This window comes from Pseudophryne corroboree, chromosome 3 (assembly GCF_028390025.1).
Source record: "Pseudophryne corroboree isolate aPseCor3 chromosome 3, aPseCor3.hap2, whole genome shotgun sequence".
Taxonomy (NCBI): Eukaryota; Metazoa; Chordata; class Amphibia; order Anura; family Myobatrachidae; genus Pseudophryne; species Pseudophryne corroboree.
Genome location: NC_086446.1, coordinates 271,382,525 through 271,406,337, shown reverse-complemented (window position 1 = coordinate 271,406,337; position 23,813 = coordinate 271,382,525). Strand labels below are relative to the sequence as shown.

At 49.1% G+C, this 23,813-nt stretch overlaps 1 pseudogene; it reads right to left on the bottom strand.

Moving 5' to 3' along the window:
• Positions 1-8,717: 8,717 nt before the first annotated feature.
• The window catches only part of LOC135057243 (uncharacterized), a 98,539-nt pseudogene continuing 83,443 nt past the window's right edge, over positions 8,718-23,813 (bottom strand).

The window sequence follows — 23,813 nt, the reverse complement described above, 5'->3', positions numbered from 1 at the left end:
TCTCTGACGTCCTAGTGGATGCTGGGAACTCCGTAAGGACCATGGGAATAGACGGGCTCCGCAGGAGACTGGGCACTCTAAAGAAAAGATTAGGTACTATCTGGTGTGCACTGGCTCCTCCCTCTATGCCCCTCTTCCAGACCTCAGTTAGAATCTGTGCCCGGCCAGAGCTGGGTGCTCCTAGTGGGCTCTCCTGAGCTTGCTAGTAAAGAAAGTATTTGTTAGGTTTTTTATTTTCAGTGAGCTTCTGCTGGCAACAGACTCACTGCTACGTGGGACTAAGGGGAGAGAAGCAAACCTACCTGCTTGCAGCTAGCTTGTGCTTCTTAGGCTACTGGACACCATTAGCTCCAGAGGGTTCGAACACAGGCACCTGTCCTCGATCGTCCGTTCCCGGAGCCGCGCCGCCGTCCCCCTCGCAGAGCCAGAAGAACAGAAGCTTGAAGACGACGAAATTGGCGGCTGAAGACTCCTGTCTTTATTAAGGTAGCGCACAGCACCGCAGCTGTGCGCCATTGCTCCCAGCACACTTACACACTCCGGTCACTGTAGGGTGCAGGGCGCTGGGGGGGGCGCCCTGGGCTGCAATTGTGGTACCTTTTGGCATAAAAATACATATATACAGTCTGGCACTGTATATATGTAAAAAAAACCGCCATTTTTTTACACAGAAAGCGGGACAGAAGCCCGCCACTGAGGGGGCGGGGCCTTCTTCCTCAGCACACCAGCGCCATTTTTTCTTCACAGCTCCGCTAGAAGCAGCTCCCCAGGCTCTCCCCTGCAGTATCCAGGTACAAGACGGGTTAAAAAGAGAGGGGGGGCACATAAATTTAGGCGCAAATAAGACTTATAAAGCAGCTATTGGGTAAATCACTTATTGTCAGTGAAAATCCCTGTGTTATATAGCGCTGTGGTGTGTGCTGGCATACTCTCTCTCTCTCTCCCCAAAGGACTTTGTGGGGTCCTGTCCTCAGTCTGAGCATTCCCTGTGTGTGTGCGGTGTGTCGGTACGGCTGTGTCGACATGTTTGATGAGGTAGGTTACGTGGAGGCGGAGCAAGGGCAGATAAGTGTGGTGTCACCCCTGTCGGGGCCGACACCTGATTGGATGGATATGTGGAAGGTCTTAAATGACAATGTAAACTCCTTACATAAAAGGTTTGATGGCGCTGCAGCCTTGGGACAGCCGGGGTCTCAGCCCGCGCCTGCCCAGGCGACTCAGAAACCGTCAGGGGCTCAAAAACGCCCTCTATCTCAGATGGTTGACACAGATGTCGACACGGAGTCCGACTCCAGTGTCGACGATGATGAGGCACATTTACAGTCTAAAATGACCAAGGCCATCCGATACATGATTGTTGCAATGAAAGATGTATTACACATTTCTGAGATTAACCCTGTTAATACCAAGAGGGTTTATATGTTTGGGGAGAAAAAGCAGCCAGTGACTTTTCCCCCATCTGATGAATTAAATGAATTGTGTGAAGAAGCGTGGAGTTCCCCTGATAAGAAATTAGTGATTTCTAAGAGGTTACTGATGGCGTACCCTTTCCCGCCAACGGACAGGTTACGTTGGGAAACATCCCCTAGGGTGGACAAGGCGCTGACACGCTTATCTAAAAAGGTGGCCCTGCCGTCTCAGGATACGGCCACCCTAAAGGAGCCTGCGGATAGAAAGCAGGAAGCTATCCTGAAGTCAGTGTATACACACTCTGGTACTCTACTGAGACCTGCTATTGCTTCAGCCTGGATGTGTAGTGCTGTAGCAGCGTGGACAGATACTCTGTTAGACGACATAGATTCCCTCGACAGAGATACTGTTTTGCTAACCCTGGGCCATATCAAAGACGTCGTCTTATATATGCGGGATGCTCAGAGGGACATTTGCCTGCTGCGCTCTAGAATTAATGCTATGTCCATTTCTGCCAGGAGGGTCTTATGGACTCGGCAATGGACAGGAGATGCTGATTCTAAAAAACACATGGAGGTTTTGCCTTGTAAGGGTGAGGAATTGTTTGGGGACGGTCTGTCGGACCTCGTGTCTACAGCGACAGCTGGAAAGTCGACTTTCTTGCCTCAGGTTTCCTCACAGCCTAAGAAAGCACCGTATTATCAAATGCAGTCCTTTCGTTCCCAGAAAGGCAAGAGAGTCAGGGGCGCATCCTTTCTTGCCAGAGGCAGGGGTAGAGGTAAGAAGCTGCACCATGCAGCCAGTTCCCAGGAACAAAAGTCCTCCCCTGCTTCCACTAAGTCCACCGCATGACGTTGGGGCTCCACAGGCGGAGCCAGGTGCGGTGGGGGCGCGTCTCCGAAACTTCAGCAGCCAGTGGGTTCGCTCACAGGTGGATCTCTGGGCTATACAAATTGTATCTCAGGAATACAAGCTGGAATTCGAAGCGACTCCCCCCCGCCGTTACCTCAAATCAGCCTTGCCAGCTTCCCCCATGGAAAGGGAGGTAGTGCTGGCGGCAATTCACAAGCTGTACCTCCAGCAAGTGATTGTCAGGGTCCCCCTCCTTCAACAGGGGAGGGGTTACTATTCCACAATGTTTGTGGTACCGAAACCGGACGGTTCGGTGAGACCCATTCTGAATTTAAAATCCTTGAGCACTTATATAAAGAAATTCAAGTTCAAAATGGAATCGCTCAGAGCGGTTATTGCAAGTCTGGAAGAGGGGGATTTTATGGTGTCGCTGGACATCAAAGATGCTTACTTGCATGTCCCCATTTACCCACCTCACCAGGAGTACCTCAGATTTGTGGTACAGGACTGTCATTACCAATTCCAGACGTTGCCGTTTGGCCTGTCCACGGCACCGAGAATATTCACCAAGGTAATGGCCGAAATGATGATACTCCTTCGGCAGAAGGGAGTTATAATTATCCCGTACTTGGACGATCTCCTCATAAAGGCGAGGTCCAGGGAGCAGTTGTTGATCAGCGTAGCACTCTCTCAGGAAGTGTTGCAACAGCACGGCTGGATTCTGAATGTTCCAAAGTCGCAGCTGATTCCTACGACGCGTCTGCTTTTCCTGGGCATGATTCTGTACACAGAACAGAAGAAGGTGTTTCTCCCGGTGGAGAAGGCCCAGGAATTAGCATCTCTGGTCAGGGACCTCCTGAAACCAAAACAGGTATCGGTGCATCACTGCACGCGAGTCCTGGGAAAGATGGTGGCTTCATACGAAGCCATTCCCTTCGGCAGGTTCCATGCGAGGATCTTTCAGTGGGTTCTGTTGGACAAGTGGTCCGGATCGCATCTTCAGATGCATCGGCTGATCACCCTGTCCCCGAGGGCCAGGGTGTCTCTTCTGTGGTGGCTGCAGAGTGCTCACCTTCTCGAGGGCCGCAGGTTCGGCATACAGGACTGGGTCCTGGTGACCACGGATGCAAGCCTCCGAGGATGGGGGGGCAGTCACTCAGGGAAGAAACTTCCAAGGGCTGTGGTCAAGTCTGGAGACTTCTCTACACATAAATATACTGGAATTAAGGGCCATTTACAATGCCCTGAGTCAAGCAGAGCCCCTGCTTCGAAACCGGCCAGTGCTGATTCAGTCAGACAACATCACGGCGGTCGCCCATGTAAACCGCCAGGGCGGCACAAGAAGCAGGATGGCAATGGCGGAAGCCACAAAGATTCTTCGATGGGCGGAGAATCACGTGCAAGCACTGTCAGCAGTGTTCATTCCGGGAGTGGACAACTGGGAAGCAGACTTCCTCAGCAGACACGACCTCCACCCGGGAGAGTGGGGACTTCATCAAGAAGTCTTCCAACTGATTGCAAACCGATGGGAACTGCCAAAGGTGGACATGATGGCGTCCCGCCTCAACAAAAAGCTAAAAAGATATTGTACCAGGTCAAGGGACCCTCAGGCGATAACTGTGGACGCCCTAGTGACACCGTGGGTGTACCAGTCGGTATATGTGTTTCCTCCTCTTCCTCTCATACCCAAGGTACTGAGAATAGTAAGAAAGAGAGGAATAAGAACAATACTCATTGTTCCAGATTGGCCAAGAAGGACTTGGTACCCGGAACTGCAAGAAATGCGCACAGAGGACCCATGGCCTCTGCCTCTCAGACAGGACCTGCTGCAACAAGGGCCCTGTCTGTTCCAAGACTTACCGCGGCTGCGTTTGACGGCATGGCGGTTGAACGCCGGATCCTAGCGGAAAAAGGCATTCCGGATGAAGTTATTCCTACGCTGATAAAGGCTAGGAAAGACGTGACAGCAAAGCATTATCACCGTATATGGCGAAAATATGTTGCTTGGTGTGAGGCCAGGAAGGCCCCTATAGAGGAATTCCAGCTGGGTCGTTTCCTGCACTTCCTACATTTGGCCTAAAATTGGGGTCCATAAAGGTCCAGATTTCGTCCCTCTCCATTTTCTTTCAAAAAGAACTGGCTTCACTGCCTGAGGTTCAGACGTTTGTTAAGGGAGTGCTGCATATTCAGCCCCCTTTTGTGCCACCAGTGGCACCCTGGGATCTTAATGTTGTGTTGGATTTCCTGAAATCCCACTGGTTTGAGCCACTTAGGACCGTGGAACTAAAGTATCTCACGTGGAAAGTGGTCATGCTGTTGGCCTTAGCTTCGGCTAGGCGTGTGTCGGAATTGGCGGCTTTGTCATGTAAAAGCCCATATCTGATCTTCCATATGGACAGGGCAGAATTGAGGACTCGTCCCCAATTTCTCCCAAAGGTGGTATCATCGTTTCATTTGAACCAACCTATTGTGGTGCCTGCGGCTACTCGGGACTTGGAGGACTCCCAAGTTACTGGACGTAGTCAGGGCTTTGAAAATATATGTTTCCAGAACGGCTAGAGTCAGGAAGACTGACTCGCTATTTTTCCTGCATGCACCCAACAAGCTGGGTGCTCCTGCTTCAAAGCAAACTATTGCGCGCTGGATCTGTAGCACGATTCAGCTGGCTCATTCTGCGGCTGGATTGCCGCATCCAAAATCAGTAAAAGCCCATTCCACAAGGAAGGTGGGCTCTTCTTGGGCGGCTGCCCAAGGGGTCTCGGCTTTACAGCTTTGCCGAGCGGCTACTTGGTCGGGTTCAAACACATTTGCAAAGTTCTACAAGTTTGATACCCTGGCTGAGGAGGACCTTGTGTTTGCTCATTCGGTGCTGCAGAGTCATCCGCACTCTCCCGCCCGTTTGGGAGCTTTGGTATAATCCCCATGGTCCTTACGGAGTTCCCAGCATCCACTAGGACGTCAGAGAAAATAAGAATTTACTCACCGGTAATTCTATTTCTCGTAGTCCATAGTGGATGCTGGGCGCCCGTCCCAAGTGCGGACTTTCTGCAATACGTGTATATAGTTATTGCTTAAATAAGGGTTATTGTTATGAGCCATCCGTTGAGTGAGGCTCAGTTGTTGTTCATACTGTTAACTGGGTAAGGTTATCACAAGTTGTACGGTGTGATTGGTGTGGCTGGTATGAGTCTTACCCTGGATTCCAAAAATCCTTTCCTTGTTATGTCAGCTCTTCCGGGCACAGTTTCCCTAACTGAGGTCTGGAGGAGGGGCATAGAGGGAGGAGCCAGTGCACACCAGATAGTACCTAATCTTTTCTTTAGAGTGCCCAGTCTCCTGCGGAGCCCGTCTATTCCCATGGTCCTTACGGAGTTCCCAGCATCCACTACGGACTACGAGAAATAGAATTTCAGGGGTGAGGGGGGCAGCGGGGGTCACACACACAGAGGTATGGGGTACAGTGGGTCACACACGGGGGGGTGGGGGTAGGTAGGTGCAGGGCTCCCAGGGTGCTCACTTCTCTCCAGGTAGAGGCCATGGGGATCCAGGCTGGTCACTCAACAAGTGCTGCGCAGCCTCATGGAGCCGCGCCGCCAGTAATTTCGAATCTGAGGCCAGAACTGTGACCGAGAGGCTAAGCTTTGCTTCCTCCTCCCTGGAGAAGGGAGGGTGCGGGGGATGCTGCCGCTGTTCCTCCACGATGCTCCACCTGCAGCAGGGGCAGGAGGCTGGAGCAGCGACCACACCTCCCTGCATACAGCACTGCGTGGGACCACAGACTCTCGGAGCTCCGACACCCTGGCTGGATCAGGTGCGTGAAAGGGATGGAGAAGCGCGGTATGCCCAGGGAAAGAGGAGATATCTACGGCGCCTGCGGCAGCTACTGTTCCGCAATGACAAGCATCTCAGCTGGTTGGGCCGCTTGTCATTGTGCACTGGTGGGAGGTAGCGGGCCGGGCTGGATCAGTTATTGGGCCTCATCTGGCCCGTGGGCCGTATTTGGCCCCCCACCCCATGTTAGACAGAGATTAGGTCAACAGGGTCAAAAGGTAGACAGTACAAAATGTCGACTGGGTCAAAAGGTTGACATGAGAATGGTTGACAAAAAGGTAGACACAGGGTTTTTTTAATTTTACATGTATTTGGACTTTTTCATACCTTCTCTATCCATGTCGGCATAGAGTTGGTTATAAACTTTGTGGTGAACGCAGCAATCCACCGAGCCCTGAGTGTGGCGAGCGAATGCCTTTCTACACTTGGGGGTCCCAGATGACAAAACTATCCACACAATCCCTAAAAATGCAAAAAGAATGTTGTCTACCTTTTTTAGGTTGACCTTTTGACCCTGCCGACCTTTTGTACTGTCTGCATCTAGATGCCATGTCAGAACTATTTCCTGTAATAAGTTTGTCATAGCGTCCTAAGCAGGGCCGGATGAAGGCTAGTGGGGGCCCCCGGGCAACAAACGTGTGGGGGACCTCACCACTAAAAATTGCGGCCAAAGAACCCCCCCCCCCCGTGCGCAGGAGGGTCGGCGGGCACTCGCACACATACACACACACACACACAATGACACACACACATACTCACCCACATACGGAGCAGCAGCTTTACAGCAGCGCACGCAGGCGGCTCAGTCAGTGTCTCGCGGGGTAGCGAAGTGAAATCTGGCGAGACACTGACTGAGCTGCCGGCGTTACTGAGACACGCGTTGGGGGCCCCCACAGACTGCGTTTTAAATCGGAGCAGTCTCTGTCAGCAGCCGCCGAGGAGCTCCGTGTACACTATGGCCCTCATTCCGAGTTGTTCGCTCGCAAGGCGATTTTAACAGTATTGCACACGCTAAGCCGCCGCCTACTGGGAGTGAATCTTAGCTTCTTAAAATTGCGAACGAAAGATTAGCAATATTGCGATTACACATCTCGTAGCAGTTTCAGAGTAGCTTCAGACTTACTCGGCATCTGCGATCAGTTCAGTGCTTGTCGTTCCTGGTTTGACGTCACAAACACACCCAGCGTTCGCCCAGACACTCCTCCGTTTCTCCAGCCACTCCTGCGTTTTTTCCGGAAACTGTAGCGTTTTTTCCCACACGCCCATAAAACGGCCTGTTTCCGCCCAGTAACACCCATTTCCTGTCAATCACACTACGATCGCCTGAGCGAAGATAAAGCGGTGAGTAAAAATCCAAACTTCATAGCAAATTTACTTGGCGCAGTCGCAGTGCGGACATTGCGCATGCGCACTAAGCGGAAAAACGCTGCGATGCGAAGAAATTTTCCGAGCGAACGACTCGGAATGACCTCCTATGTACATGGAGTTCCTCGGCGGCTACTGAGGGAGACTGCTCCGATTTATAAAGCAGCCTGTGGGGACCTCGGGACGGCCACCCTTGTCGCCCCTTGGATAATCCAGCTCTGGTCCTAAGTCACAAACATTGCCCTGCAATGTTTCCAGTCTCATCGTGGCTGTATATGTCTGTCTGGCAGTGAATCAGAATAAATGAACTGTCCTCCATTCTCTGCTAGGCTGTCTCTGTGACTGTAGATCTAGTCTCGCTATGGTAAGCTACAGGGTTAGGGATGGCCATTACCATCGATTGGTTGAAACCATTGATGGTCTACTACTGATGGCAAGTGTTTACCATAGATGATGCGGCATTGATGCCGCGCCACAGATGATACTGGCCTGATGGCTGAGTTCTGCGCATACAGAGCACCCATCCATCGATGGGGTTTTAATATGGGATTTAAAAGCCTTTCATGTCCATCCTTATACAGGGGTGGTGAGTTGGAATCTCTTACAGAGGAGGGGTATGGTAAACATGGAATGACAATGGGGTCAATTAAATTTATCGACAGTTGAATAGTGCCGGGAATTAGCTCCCGTCGCTATTCAATTCAGCTCAAGTAAAGTCGGCGAATGCCAGTTCTCCCGGACTTAACAGGTTGATTTGTCGGGAGAACGGGCATTCTCCGATTTAACTACCCGCCGCGATGCTGATTCCCGACAAAATCAGCCTCGCACTGGCCTCGCGGCAGCACTTTTGTCGGATTTCCTCTCTCATCTCCCGGGGGGTGAGAGAAGAATTCCCGACAATTGAGTGTCACTTGGCACTGTATTGAATAGCGCCGGGAGCTAATTCCTGGCGCTATTCAACTGTCGGTGAATTGAATCTACCCCAATGACTCCTTTGGGAGTACAATTTTTAGCAACGTTGTGTTTTATAACATGTAATGAATGAATACGATCTTCTAATGCGGCTATTGTACTGCGCTATAATGAGCCAGTGTAGATTGCTGATCAAGAGCTGTGGGAGTTGCAAGTAGCTTTAGACGCCATAAACCCTATCATTTGTTTTATTCATATAAATCAATTTAAGGTACTACAAAGTAAATCAATGATCATTAAGTCCTGATCTATTTTTACTTTTGTTTACAATATATCACATGCAATAACGTTTATTTCAGCTCCAGTTACACAGTTAGACTATTTGCAGCATATATAAGAAAGAAGTATATTTGTGCAAAGGAGGGACTCTATAATGGGAGGTCCAGCAAACGTTAACGGTGTGGTCTTCTTGTGTATATGTTAGCAGAGCTTGGGCTGGAGAACTCAGCGACACAGGTTTGCCTGCAGTTCTTTCGGCTGGCACATGCGTGGCAGAAGACCGAGCACTTGCACATTGTAATTCCTCATGCTGGTTCCTGTCTGTCTTCCTCACTGAATGTGATGCTTTGAACCAAATTAGTAATGAGATCCTGCACAAGCTCTGACCTCTGCTTTCCCACCTTCAGAACACTACTGTGATTCCTGCATCTCGTACTCCTGTTCCACCCGGTTAGTAATCAGTGAGAGCCCAAATACTCACATCCCACAGTGCTTTGCAACCACGACTTCTGGGCCTGTACTCATACCTGCCGACAGAAGAATAATAGGTCAGGTTAGTTCTTTCTGAATAAGTATTTTATTGGAATTTGAGTCAGATCACAGTAAACCATTTTTTTGTATTAGTAGGTCACAAATAAAAAACAAATGATAAAAATTGTCTAATTTTGTAGGATTAAAAACTGATTTCTGCATTTCTAATCTCACATTTGTAAATATTTTATTAAAACTGCATTCTATTAGGACACACCTCCCAACAACCCAATACAGGTTAGAAATCCTGGTTGTTGGGTCAGCAAGACAGCCGCATAGGATATGGACCATCTCACCTAAACTAGGACAGTTGTGCTGTATATGAATGGGAAGCAGTTAGTTTCCCAGCAGTCGGGATCCCGGCGGTCAGGATACCGACGTCTGAATCCCGACAGCCGAGGGTATACCGGCGGTTAGAATCCCGTCCGGGGCCCGGAAACCCCACATGCCATGCCACCCCGCGAGGGGGAACATATTAGTGTGGAGAGCGAAGCTCGACACTGGGCCCGAAGCATTGTGAGCGCAGCTAGCCCACGAGGGGACACGCTGCGCTCGCCGTCGGGATCTCACCTGTCAGGATTCCAGCGTCGGTCTTATTACCGCCGGGATCCTGACCCATACTGAATCCATATGAATCTGTGTTTGTGACGTTTTAGCATTTTTATGTTTGACTTTTCTCTGTTCCCTTTATGTGTCATGGTGAGAATGAAAAAAAACATTGGGGTGTGGTTGCATGGATGAGGGGTGGCAGATTGACTAAATTGGGTTATTTATAGAATTTGTTTCACTTGCTTTGTAGTACATTAGAAAAATTTATTGAGCAATTAAATGTCCTGCATTGTTGCACCAAAAACAGACTGATTGGGCAGTCAAGCAGGAGTAGCCTTTCATAAGACTACTCTTGGTTGGCTGTCATCTATAAAGTAGGTGGGGTTGCTAATCTTAACTCCATTTGCATTGGAAGATCTCTGCGGCGTTTTCAATGGTTTCAATCTTTTTTCAAGTATTGAACTTCTTTGCATCAAGAAAGACCCAGTATACTACAGAAAACAATGGGGGACTATAAATAGTAAGGTGCCAAAAAAGTTTGGGTTTATTAGAAAGTTAGGGGTAATATCATTATTATTATTTTCTCTAACGTCCTAGTGGATGCTGGGACTCCGTCAGGACCATGGGGAATAGCGGGCTCCGCAGGAGACAGGGCACATCTAAATAAAGCTTTTAGGATCACATGGTGCGTACTGGCTCCTCCCCCTATGACCCTCCTCCAAGCCTCAGTTAGGTTTTTGTGCCCGTCCGAGAAGGGTGCAATCTAGGTGGCTCTCCTAAAGAGCTGCTTAGAAAAAGTTTTTTTAGGTTTAAATCTCAGTGAATCCTGCTGGCAACAGGATCACTGCATCGAGGGACTTAGGGGAGAGATTTCCAACTCACCTGCGTGCAGGATGGATTGGAGTCTTAGGCTACTGGACACTTAGCTCCAGAGGGAGTCGGAACACAGGTCCTCCTGGGGTTCGTCCCGGAGCCGCGCCGCCGATCCCCCTTACAGACGCTGAAGACGGAGGTCCGGAAAGCAGGCGGCAGAAGACTCCTCAGTCTTCATGAAGGTAGCGCACAGCACTGCAGCTGTGCGCCATTGTTGCTACACGTCTCACTGATTCAGTCACGGAGGGTGCAGGGCGCTGCTGGGGGCGCCCTGGGCAGCAATATTAAATACCTTTAGTGGCAAAATAAATACATCACATGTAGCCATTAAGGCTATATGTATGTATTTAACCCAGGCCAGTTTTCTTAAAACCCGGGAGAAAAGCCCGCCGAAAAAGGGGCGGAGCTTATTCTCCTCAGCACTCAGCGCCATTTTCCTGCTCAGCTCCGCTGGTGAGGAAGGCTCCCAGGACTCTCCCCTGCACTGCACTACAGAAACAGGGTAACAAAGAGAAGGGGGGCATAATTTGGCGATATTGATATATTAAAAGCGCTTATATCAAAAACAACACCTTCTAGGGTTGTTTATATACATTTATAGCGTTTTTGGTGTGTGCTGGCAAACTCTCCCTCTGTCTCCCCAAAGGGCTAAGAGGGTCCTGTCTTCGATTAGAGCATTCCCTGTGTGGCTGCTGTGTGTCGGTACGTGTGTGTCGACATGTATGAGGACGATGTTGGTGTGGAGGCAGAGCAATTGCCGGTAATGGTGATGTCACCCCCTAGGGAGTCGACACCGGAATGGATGGCTTTAGTTATGGAATTACGTGATAATGTTAGCACATTACAAAAGTCAGTTGACGAAATGAGACGGCCGGAAAACCAGTTAGTACCGGCTCAGGCGTCTCAGACACCGTCAGGGGCTGTAAAACGTCCCTTACCTCAGTCAGTCGACACGGGTACCGACACAGATGAATCTAGTGTCGACGGTGAAGAAACAAACGTATTTTCCAATAGGGCCACACGTTATATGATCACGGCAATGAAGGAGGCTTTGCAGATCTCTGATACTGCTGGTACCTCAAAAAGGGGTATTATGTGGGGGGTGAAAAAACTACCTGTAGCTTTTCCAGAATCAGAGGAATTGAATGACGTGTGTGACGAAGCGTGGGTTAACCCAGATAGAAAACTGCTAATTTCCAAGAAGTTATTGGCATTATACCCTTTCCCACCAGAGGTTAGGGCGCGCTGGGAAACACCCCCTAGGGTGGATAAGGCGCTCACACGTTTATCAAAGCAAGTGGCGTTGCCGTCTCCTGATACGGCCGCCCTCAAGGATCCAGCAGATAGGAGGCTGGAAACTACACTGAAGAGTATATACACACATACTGGTGTTATACTGCGACCGGCAGTAGCCTCAGCCTGGATGTGCAGTGCTGGGGTAGTGTGGTTGGATTCTCTGACTGAAAATATTGATACCCTGGATAGGGACAGTATTTTATTGACTCTAGAGCAATTAAAGGATGCTTTTCTTTATATGCGAGATGCTCAGAGGGATATTTGTACTCTAGCATCAAGAGTAAGCGCGATGTCCATATCTGCCAGAAGAAGTTTATGGACGCGACAGTGGTCAGGTGATGCGGATTCCAAAAGGCATATGGAAGTATTGCCATATAAAGGAGAGGAATTATTTGGGGTCGGTCTTTCGGACCTGGTGGCCACGGCAACTGCCGGCAAATCCACTTTTTTACCTCAGACCCCCTCCCAACAGAAAAAGACACCGTCTTTTCAGCCGCAGTCCTTTCACTCCTATAAAAACAAGCGACCAAAAGGACAGTCTTATCTGCCGCGAGGCAGAGGAAAGGGTAAGAGAGGGCAGCAAGCAGCCCCTGCCCAGGACCAGAAGCCCGCCCCGGGTTCTACAAAGCCATCAGCATGACGCTGGGGCTTTACAAGCGGACTCAGGAGCGGTGGGGGGTCGACTCAAGATTTTCAGCAATCAGTGGGCTCGCTCACAAGTGGACCCGTGGATCCTGCAGATAATATCTCAGGGTTACATGTTGGAGTTCGAAAGGTCTCCCCCTCGCCGGTTCCTAAAGTCTGCTTTACCAACGTCTCCCTCAGAAAGGACGTCGGTTTTGGAAGCCATTCACAAGCTGTATTCTCAGCAGGTGATAGTCAAGGTACCCCTCCTACAACAGGGAAAGGGGTATTATTCCACACTATTTGTGGTACCGAAGCCGGACGGTTCGGTAAGACCTATTCTAAACCTGAAATCCTTGAACCTGTACATACAGAAATTCAAGTTCAAGATGGAGTCACTCAGAGCAGTGATAGCGAATCTGGAAGAAGGGGACTTCATGGTGTCCCTGGACATAAAAGATGCTTATCTGCATGTCTCAATTTACCCCTCACACCAAGGGTATCTCAGGTTCGTGATACAAGACTGTCATTATCAGTTTCAAACGCTGCCGTTTGGTTTGTCCACGGCCCCTCGGGTCTTTACCAAGGTAATGACCGAAATGATGGTTCTTCTACGAAGAAAAGGCGTATTAATTATCCCTTACTTGGACGATCTCCTGATAAGGGCAAAGTCCAGAGAACAGCTGGAAGTCGGTGTAGCACTAACCCAGGTAGTGCTTCAGCAACACGGGTGGATTCTGAATCTTCCAAAATCTCAATTGACCCCGACAACTCGTCTGCTGTTCCTGGGAATGATTCTGGACACGGTTCAGAAAAAGGTGTTTCTCCCGGAGGAGAAAGCAAGGGAGTTATCCGAACTTGTCAGGAACCTCCTAAAACCAGGAACTGTGTCAGTACATCAATGCACAAGAGTCCTGGGAAAGATGGTGGCTTCTTACGAAGCGATTCCATTCGGCAGATTCCATGCACGGACATTTCAGTGGGATCTGCTGGACAAATGGTCCGGATCGCATCTGCACATGCATCAGCGGATAACACTGTCACCAAGAACAAGGTTGTCTCTCCTGTGGTGGTTGCAGAGTGCCCATCTGTTAGAGGGCCGCAGATTCGGCATACAGGACTGGGTCCTGGTGACTACGGATGCCAGCCTACGAGGCTGGGGAGCAGTCACACAGGGAAGAAACTTCCAGGGCGTGTGGTCAAACCTGGAGACGTCCCTTCACATAAATATACTGGAGCTAAGAGCGATCTACAATGCTCTAAGCCTGGCAAAATCGCTGCTTCAGGGTCAGCCGGTGTTGATCCAGTCGGACAACATCACGGCAGTCGCCCACGTAAACCGACAAGGCGGCACGAGAAGCAGAAGAGCAATGACAGAAGCTGCAAGGATTCTGCGCTGGGCGGAGAATCATGTCATAGCACTGTCAGCAGTGTTCATCCCGGGAGTGGACAACTGGGAAGCAGACTTCCTCAGCAGACACGACCTTCACCCGGGAGAGTGGGGACTTCATCCAGAAGTTTTCCACATGATTGTGAACCGTTGGGAAAGACCAAAGGTGGACATGATGGCGTCTCGCCTCAACAAAAAATTGGACAGATATTGCGCCAGGTCAAGAGACCCTCAGGCAATAGCTGTGGACGCTCTGGTAACACCGTGGGTGTACCAGTCAGTGTATGTGTTCCCTCCTCTGCCTCTCATACCAAAGGTACTGAGAATTATACGGAAAAGAGGAGTAAGAACAATACTGGTGGCTCCGGACTGGCCAAGAAGAACTTGGTATCCGGAACTTCAAGAGATGCTCACGGAGGATCCATGGCCTCTACCTCTAAGAAGGGATCTGCTTCAGCAGGGACCTTGTATGTTCCAAGACTTACCGCGTCTGCGTTTGACGGCATGGCGGTTGAACGCCGGATTCTAAAAGAAAAGGGCATTCCAGAGGAAGTTATTCCTACCTTGATTAAGGCTAGAAAGGAAGTGACTGTACAACATTATCACCGCATTTGGCGATAATATGTTGCGTGGTGTGAGGCCAAGAAGGCTCCAACGGAAGAATTTCAATTGGGTCGATTCTTACATTTCCTGCAAGCAGGATTGTCTATGGGCCTAAAATTGGGGTCCATTAAAGTTCAAATTTCGGCCTTATCAATCTTCTTCCAGAAGGAATTGGCATCAGTGCCTGAAGTACAAACTTTTGTCAAAGGTGTACTACATATACAACCCCCAATAGTGCCTCCAGTGGCACCGTGGGATTTGAACGTAGTTTTGAATTTTCTCAAATCTCATTGGTTTGAGCCTCTAAAATCGGTAGATTTAAAATACCTTACATGGAAGGTAACCATGCTATTGGCCCTGGCTTCAGCCAGGAGAGTTTCAGAGTTGGCGGCTTTATCATACAAAAGCCCATATCTGATTTTCCATTCGGACAGGGCAGAACTGCGGACACGTCCTCATTTTCTCCCTAAGGTGGTTTCGGCTTTTCACTTGAACCAGCCTATTGTGGTGCCTGCGGCTACTAGCGACTTGGAGGACTCCAAGTTACTGGACGTTGTCAGAGCATTAAAAATATATATTTCAAGGACAGCTGGAGTCAGAAAATCTGACTCGTTGTTTATATTGTATGCACCCAATAAGATGGGTGCTCCTGCGTCTAAACAGACGATTGCACGTTGGATCTGTAGCACAATCCAACTTGCACATTCTGTGGCAGGCCTGCCACAGCCTAAATCTGTAAAGGCCCACTCCACAAGGAAAGTGGGCTCATCTTGGGCGGCTGCCCGAGGGGTCTCGGCATTACAACTTTGCCGAGCAGCTACGTGGTCAGGGGAGAACACGTTTGTAAAATTTTACAAATTTGATACTCTGGCTAAGGAGGACCTGGAGTTCTCTCATTTGGTGCTGCAGAGTCATCCGCACTCTCCCGCCCGTTTGGGAGCTTTGGTATAATCCCCATGGTCCTGACGGAGTCCCAGCATCCACTAGGACGTTAGAGAAAATAAGAATTTACTTACCGATAATTCTATTTCTCATAGTCCGTAGTGGATGCTGGGCGCCCATCCCAAGTGCGGATTGTCTGCAATACTTGTACATAGTTATTGTTACAAAGATCGGGTTATTACTATTGTTGTGAGCCATCTTTTCAGAGGCTACTTCGTTTTTTGTTATCATACTGTTAACTGGATTCAGATCACAAGTTGTACGGTGTGATTGGTGTGGCTGGTATGAGTCTTACCCGGGATTCAAGATCCTTCCTTATTGTGTACGCTCGTCCGGGCACAGTACCTAACTGAGGCTTGGAGGAGGGTCATAGGGGGAGGAGCCAGTACGCACCATGTGATCCTAAAAGCTTTATTTAGATGTGCCCTGTCTCCTGCGGAGCCCGCTATTCCCCATGGTCCTGACGGAGTCCCAGCATCCACTACGGACTATGAGAAATAGAATTATCGGTAAGTAAATTCTTATTATTTTAATTGTTTTGGGGGGATGGGGTATACATTATAATAAACTTATAATGTGCACGCACATATATATATACATTTTATGTAAAGGCTAATCCCCTGCATTCTGGTGTGAAAACTGCCCATCATGAGAATTATTAGTGATTTACAGCAAATTAAGCTGTTGCAGTACGACGGACAGATTGATTAAATATTTTCATCTGCTCTCTAATGACTTATCACCTCCTACATATTCTATAGCACACTATGAAAAGACCCCAACATGTTTTTATGTTTCCTGTAGCTTTAGGCTGACCGGTAATAGACCTTCTAATCCTGTATACAGTAGAATGAACCTGTTATAAAGGGTCATTGTACATTTAACCTAAGAAATGGTTTTCAACTCTGCTTTGAAACATCCAAAGAGTCTGCATGGGAGAGTATTTATGTGAGTGGATGTAAAATACCAATTTGGTAGATGTCAGTGCGCTGTCACAGCTGCTGGTCCGGATATCACTATTGAGGTCTCTCCACCCTCACAATACACAAACAATACAACATATAGGATACCACTGGGTAAGCGCTGTCAGGAGGTCAAGGCCAAACGTATTTTCTCTAACGTCCTAGTGGATGCTGGGGACTCCGAAAGGACCATGGGGGGGATAGCGGCTCCGCAGGAGACTGGGCACAAAAGTAAAAAGCTTTAGGACTACCTGGTGTGCACTGGCTCCTCCCCCCATGACCCTCCTCCAAGCCTCAGTTAGATTTTTGTGCCCGAACGAGACGGGTGCAGGCTAAGGGGCTCTCCTGAGCTGCTTAGTGTAAAAGTTTAAAGTAGGTTTTTTATTTTCAGTGAGACCTGCTGGCAACAGGCTCACTGCACCGAGGGACTAAGGGGAGAAGAAGCGAACTCACCTGCGTGCAGAGTGGATTGGGCTTCTTAGGCTACTGGACATTAGCTCCAGAGGGACGATCACAGGCCCAGCCATGGATGGGTCCCAGAGCCGCGCCGCCGTCCCCCTTACAGAGCCAGAAGACTGAAGAGGTCCGGAAAATCGTCGGCAGAAGACGTCCTGTCTTCAATAAGGTAGCGCACAGCACTGCAGCTGTGCGCCATTGCTCTCAGCACACTTCACACTCCGGTCACTGAGGGTGCAGGGCGCTGGGGGGGGCGCCCTGAGACGCAATAAAAACACCTTTTTTGGCAAAAAATACATCACATATAGCTCCTGGGCTATATGGATGCATTTAACCCCTGCCAATTTTTACATAAAAAAGCGGGAGAAAGGCCGCCGAAAAAGGGGCGGAGCCTATCTCCTCAGCACACTGGCGCCATTTTTTCCTCACAGCTCCGTTGGAGGAAGGCTCCCTGACTCTCCCCTGCAGTCCTGCACTACAGAAACAGGGTAAAACAAGAGAGGGGGGGCACTAAATTGGCATATAAATATATACAGCAGCTATATTAGGGAAAAACACTTATATAAGGTTATCCCTGTATATATATAGCGCTCTGGTGTGTGCTGGCAAACTCTCCCTCTGTCTCCCCAAAGGGCTAGTGGGGTCCTGTCCTCTATCAGAGCATTCCCTGTGTGTGTGCTGTGTGTCGGTACGTTGTGTCGACATGTATGAGGAGGAAAATGGTGTGGAGGCGGAGCAATTGCCTGTGTTAGTGATGTCACCCCCTAGGGAGTCGACACCTGACTGGATGGTCTTATGGAAAGAATTACGTGATAGTGTCAGCACTTTACAAAAGACTGTTGACGACATGAGACAGCCGGCAAATCAGTTAATACCTGTACAGGCGTCTCAAACACCGTCAGGGGCTCTAAAGCGCCCGTTACCTCAGGTCGATACAGACACAGACACGGACACTGACTCCAGTGTCGACGGTGAGGAAACAAACGTATTTTCCAGTAGGGCCACACGTTACATGATCACGGCAATGAAGGAGGTTTTGAACATTTCTGATACTACAAGTACCACAAAAAAGGGTATTATGTGGGGTGTGAAAAAACTACCCGTAGTTTTTCCCGAATCAGATGAATTAAATGAGGTGTGTGATGAAGCGTGGGTTTCCCCCGATAAAAAACTGCTAATTTCTAAAAAGTTATTGGCATTATACCCTTTCCCGCCAGAGGTTAGGGCGCGTTGGGAAACACCCCCTAGGGTAGATAAGGCGCTCACACGCTTATCAAAACAAGTGGCATTACCGTCCCCTGATACGGCCGCCCTCAAGGAACCAGCTGATAGGAAGCTGGAAAATATCCTTAAAAGTATATACACACATACTGGTATTATACTGCGACCAGCAATCGCCTCAGCCTGGATGTGCAGTGCTGGGGTGGCTTGGTCGGATTCCCTGACTGAAAATATCGATACCCTGGACAGGGACAATATATAATTGACTATAGAGCATTTAAAGGATGCATTTCTATATATGCGAGATGCACAGAGGGATATTTGCACTCTGGCATCAAGAGTAAGTGCGATGTCCATTTCTGCCAGAAGAGGATTATGGACGCGACAGTGGTCAGGGGATGCGGATTCCAAACGGCATATGGAAGTATTGCCGTATAAAGGGGAGGAGTTATTTGGGGTCGGTCTATCGGACCTGGTGGCCACGGCAACGGCTGGAAAATCCACCTTTTTACCCCAAGTCACCTCGCAGCAGAAAAAGATACCGTCTTTTCAGGCTCAGTCCTTTCGTCCCCATAAGGGCAAGCGGGCAAAAGGCCACTCATATCTGCCCCGGGGCAGAGGAAGGGGAAAAAGACTGCAGCAGACAGCCTCTTCCCACGAACAGAAGCCCTCCCCCGCTTCTGCCAAGTCCTCAGCATGACGCTGGGGCCTTACAAGCGGACTCAGGCACGGTGGGGGCCCGTCTCAAAAATTTCAGCGCGCAGTGGGCTCACTCGCAAGTGGACCCCTGGATCCTGCAGGTAGTATCTCAGGGGTACAAATTGGAATTCGAGACGTCTCCCCCTCGCCGTTTCCTGAAGTCTGCTTTACCAACGTCTCCCCCCGACAGGGAGGCGGTATTGGAAGCCATTCACAAGCTGTATTCCCAGCAGGTGATAATCAAGGTACCCCTCCTACAACAGGGAAAGGGGTATTATTCCACGCTATTTGTGGTACCGAAGCCGGACGGCTCGGTGAGACCCATTTTAAATCTGAAATCCTTGAACACTTACATAAAAAGGTTCAAGTTCAAGATGGAGTCACTCAGAGCAGTGATAGCGAACCTGGAAGAAGGGGACTATACGGTGTCGCTGGACATCAAGGATGCTTACCTCCATGTCCCAATTTGCCCTTCTCACCAAGGGTACCTCAGGTTTGTGGTACAGAACTGTCACTATCAGTTTCAGACGCTGCCGTTTGGATTGTCCACGGCACCCCGGGTCTTTACCAAGGTAATGGCCGAAATGATGATTCTTCTTCGAAGAAAAGGCGTCTTAATTATCCCTTACTTGGACGATCTCCTGATAAGGGCAAGGTCCAGAGAACAGTTAGAGGTCGGAGTAGCACTATCTCAAGTAGTACTACGACAGCACGGATGGATTCTAAATATTCCAAAATCGCAGCTGATTCCGACGACACGTCTGCTGTTCCTAGGGATGATTCTGGACACAGTACAGAAAAGGGTGTTTCTCCCGGAAGAGAAAGCCAGGGAGTTATCCGACCTAGTCAGGAACCTCCTAAGACCAGGCCAAGTGTCAGTACATCAATGCACAAGGGTCCTGGGAAAGATGGTGGCTTCTTACGAAGCGATTCCATTCGGCAGATTCCACGCAAGAACTTTTCAGTGGGATCTGCTGGACAAATGGTCCGGATCGCATCTTCAAATGCATCAGCGGATAACCCTGTCTCCAAGGACAAGGGTGTCTCTCCTGTGGTGGTTACAGAGTGCTCATCTCCTAGAGGGCCACAGATTCGGCATTCAGGATTGGGTCCTGGTGACCACGGATGCCAGCCTGAGAGGCTGGGGAGCAGTCACACAGGGAAGAAATTTCCAGGGCTTGTGGTCAAGCATGGAAACGTCACTTCACATAAATATCCTGGAACTAAGGGCCATTTACAATGCCCTAAGTCAGGCAAGACCTCTGCTTCAGGGTCAGCCGGTGTTGATCCAGTCGGACAACATCACGGCAGTCGCCCACGTAAACAGACAGGGCGGCACAAGAAGCAGGAGGGCAATGATGGAAGTGGCAAGGATTCTTCGCTGGGCGGAAAATCATGTGATAGCACTGTCAGCAGTGTTCATTCCGGGAGTGGACAACTGGGAAGCAGACTTCCTCAGCAGACACGATCTTCACCCGGGGGAGTGGGGACTTCACCCAGAAGTCTTCCACATGATTGTGAACCGTTGGGAAAAACCAAAGGTAGACATGATGGCGTCCCGCCTCAACAAAAAACTGGACAGATATTGCGCCAGGTCAAGGGACCCTCAGGCAATAGCTGTGGACGCTCTGGTAACACCGTGGGTGTACCAATCAGTGTATGTGTTCCCTCCTCTTCCTCTCATACCAAAAGTACTGAGAATCATAAGAAGGAGAGGAGTAAAGACTATACTCGTGGCTCCGGATTGGCCAAGAAGGACTTGGTACCCGGAAATTCAAGAGATGCTCGCGGAAGACCCGTGGCCTCTACCTCTAAGAAAGGACCTGCTCCAGCAGGGACCATGTCTGTTCCAAGACTTACCGTGGCTGCGTTTGACGGCATGGCGGTTGAACGCCGGATCCTGAGGGAGAAAGGCATTCCGGATGAAGTCATCCCTACCCTGATCAAAGCCAGGAAGGATGTAACCATACAACATTATCACCGTATTTGGCGTAAATATGTTGCGTGGTGCGAGGCCAGGAAGGCCCCTACAGAGGAATTTCAACTGGGTCGATTCCTGCATTTCCTGCAAACAGGACTGTCTATGGGCCTCAAATTAGGGTCCATTAAGGTTCAAATTTCGGCCCTGTCAATATTCTTCCAAAAAGAACTAGCTTCTGTTCCTGAAGTTCAGACGTTTGTCAAGGGAGTACTGCATATACAGCCTCCTTTTGTGCCTCCAGTGGCACCTTGGGATCTCAATGTACTTTTGGGATTCCTAAAATCACATTGGTTTGAACCACTCACCACTGTGGACTTAAAATATCTCACATGGAAAGTGGTAATGCTGTTAGCCCTGGCTTCAGCCAGGCGTGTATCAGAATTGGCGGCTTTATCCTATAAAAGCCCTTACCTAATTTTTCATACGGACAGGGCAGAATTGAGGACTCGTTTTCTCCCTAAGGTGGTTTCAGCATTTCACTTAAACCAGCCTATTGTGGTGCCTGCGGCTACTAGGGACTTGGAGGATTCCAAGTTGCTGGACGTAGTCAGGGCCCTGAAAATATATGTTTCCAGGACGGCTGGAGTCAGAAAATCTGACTCGCTGTTTATCCTGTATGCACCCAACAAGCTGGGTGCTCCTGCTTCTAAGCAGACGATTGCTCGTTGGATTTGTAGTACAATTCAGCTTGCACATTCTGTGGCAGGCCTGCCACAGCCAAAATCTGTAAAAGCCCATTCCACACGGAAAGTGGGCTCATCTTGGGCGGCTGCCCGAGGGGTCTCGGCTTTACAACTTTGCCGAGCAGCTACTTGGTCAGGGGCAAACACGTTTGCTAAATTCTACAAATTTGATACCCTGGCTGAGGAGGACCTGGAGTTCTCTCATTCGGTGCTGCAGAGTCATCCGCACTCTCCCGCCCGTTTGGGAGCTTTGGTATAATCCCCATGGTCCTTTCGGAGTCCCCAGCATCCACTAGGACGTTAGAGAAAATAAGAATTTACTTACCGATAATTCTATTTCTCATAGTCCGTAGTGGATGCTGGGCGCCCATCCCAAGTGCGGATTGTCTGCATTACTTGTACATAGTTTTTGTTACAAAAATCGGGTTATTGTTGTTGTGAGCCATCTTTTCAGAGGCTCCTTCTGTTATCATGCTGTTAACTGGGTTCAGATCACAAGTTGTACGGTGTGATTGGTGTGGCTGGTATGAGTCTTACCCGGGATTCAAAATCCTTCCTTATTGTGTACGCTCGTCCGGGCACAGTATCCTGAGGCTTGGAGGAGGGTCATGGGGGGAGGAGCCAGTGCACACCAGGTAGTCCTAAAGCTTTACTTTTGTGCCCAGTCTCCTGCGGAGCCGCTATCCCCCCCATGGTCCTTTCGGAGTCCCCAGCATCCACTACGGACTATGAGAAATAGAATTATCGGTAAGTAAATTCTTATTCTTAAAGTCTTTTTCTCTTAGTTCGTCGAACCGGAAAAAGAAACAGAATTGTGGACTATAGTGCAGTACCTTGGGTTAAGGATTTTATTACACATCACACACGATGAAAAACAACATTAAGAACATCCCAAGTTAAAATGACACTTAAAATGTACAGCATCTGCTGTTAGGCATTCTTGAGTGGACTTAATCCGACATAGATAAGGCAGTGGGTAATTACCAGATGTAGGTGAATAACAGGCAAAAAGCAGTTCCACAGGCGTGTATACACCAGACTTTTCCGGCTGCAGCAGGAGAGTTCTTTGATGTAGATAAGCCTTCCTACTCCGGCATAGATGATTCCACGTTCTTCTCCAGTCAGATGAGTCCACTGGGGCACCCACGCGTTCCGACCCTGCCTGGGTCTTTCTCAAGGTCAGCTCCCTTTGTGAATGCCAAATACTTCTCTTCGTCCAGTTTAAAAATCCCTCTCTCCCTTCTGATTGGTCCCGGCACAGCTGGTCTCTATACATTAATTAATCTATTAGTCTCTGACACTTGTGCGCCGGGATCCACCTCCCTATACTCCCCTCTCTGAACATATCCAATCAGGACGCTATAACGTCCTGTCATTCCGTTCACGTGGTCCATGGAGGGGGCATTGTTGTCTTTACTGATCCTCCCTCCTTCTCCCTTGTATTGATGTGCTGAAGATCTCCACCTCCGATCACATGGGAGGCGTGCGCGGATACGTCATCACGTTATCGCGTCATGTTGTTACTCGTTGTCATGGTAACTATCCACTTCCGTGGTTTATACAGCTTCAAGGGTTGTTATGGTAACCATGGGTCCCGGACAATTTGTATCCGTGTGATGGCGGATACTGAACACCCCTAGTCTAACCTTTAGCGGCCTAGAGGTCCGCCCTATATATACCAGATTGCATTCACACTCTTTTGAAATAAAAAGTCTTTTGAAATAAAAGAATTTATGACATGCGCCTCGAAGAACGTCATATATGCAGTAGAGTGTGAATGCAATCTGGTATATATAGGGCGGACCTCTAGGCCGCTAAAGGTTAGACTAGGGGAGCACATCAGGAACATTAGGAGGGGCCTAGATACTCATGCACTTTCTAATCATTTTAAAAGGGTGCATGGGTGTTCAGTATCCGCCATCACACGTTTTGTAGGCCTACAGTGGGTCCAGGGACACTGGAGAAGACGTGATATCTCCACGCAATTAGCAAAGGCTGAAATGCGTCTTATATATGACATGGGTACCCTCCAACCAGGAGGGTTGAACCTAGATTTTGAAGTGAAATGGTTCCTGTAACATGTAATCTCTGTTATGATCTTTTATTTAGATCGTGTGTTTTATAAGATTTTAATATGTACCTTTCTCATTCATAGAGAAGTTGATCCCTATAGACCACTAAGAGTGGCGAACCCCCTGCATATGATTTGTTTTTGAGCCTTTGAAAATGATACAAATTGTCCGGGACCCGTGGTTACCATAACAACCCTTGAAGCTGTATAAACCACGGAAGTGGATAGTTACCGTGACAACGAGTAACAACATGACGCGATAACGTGATGACGTATCCGCGCA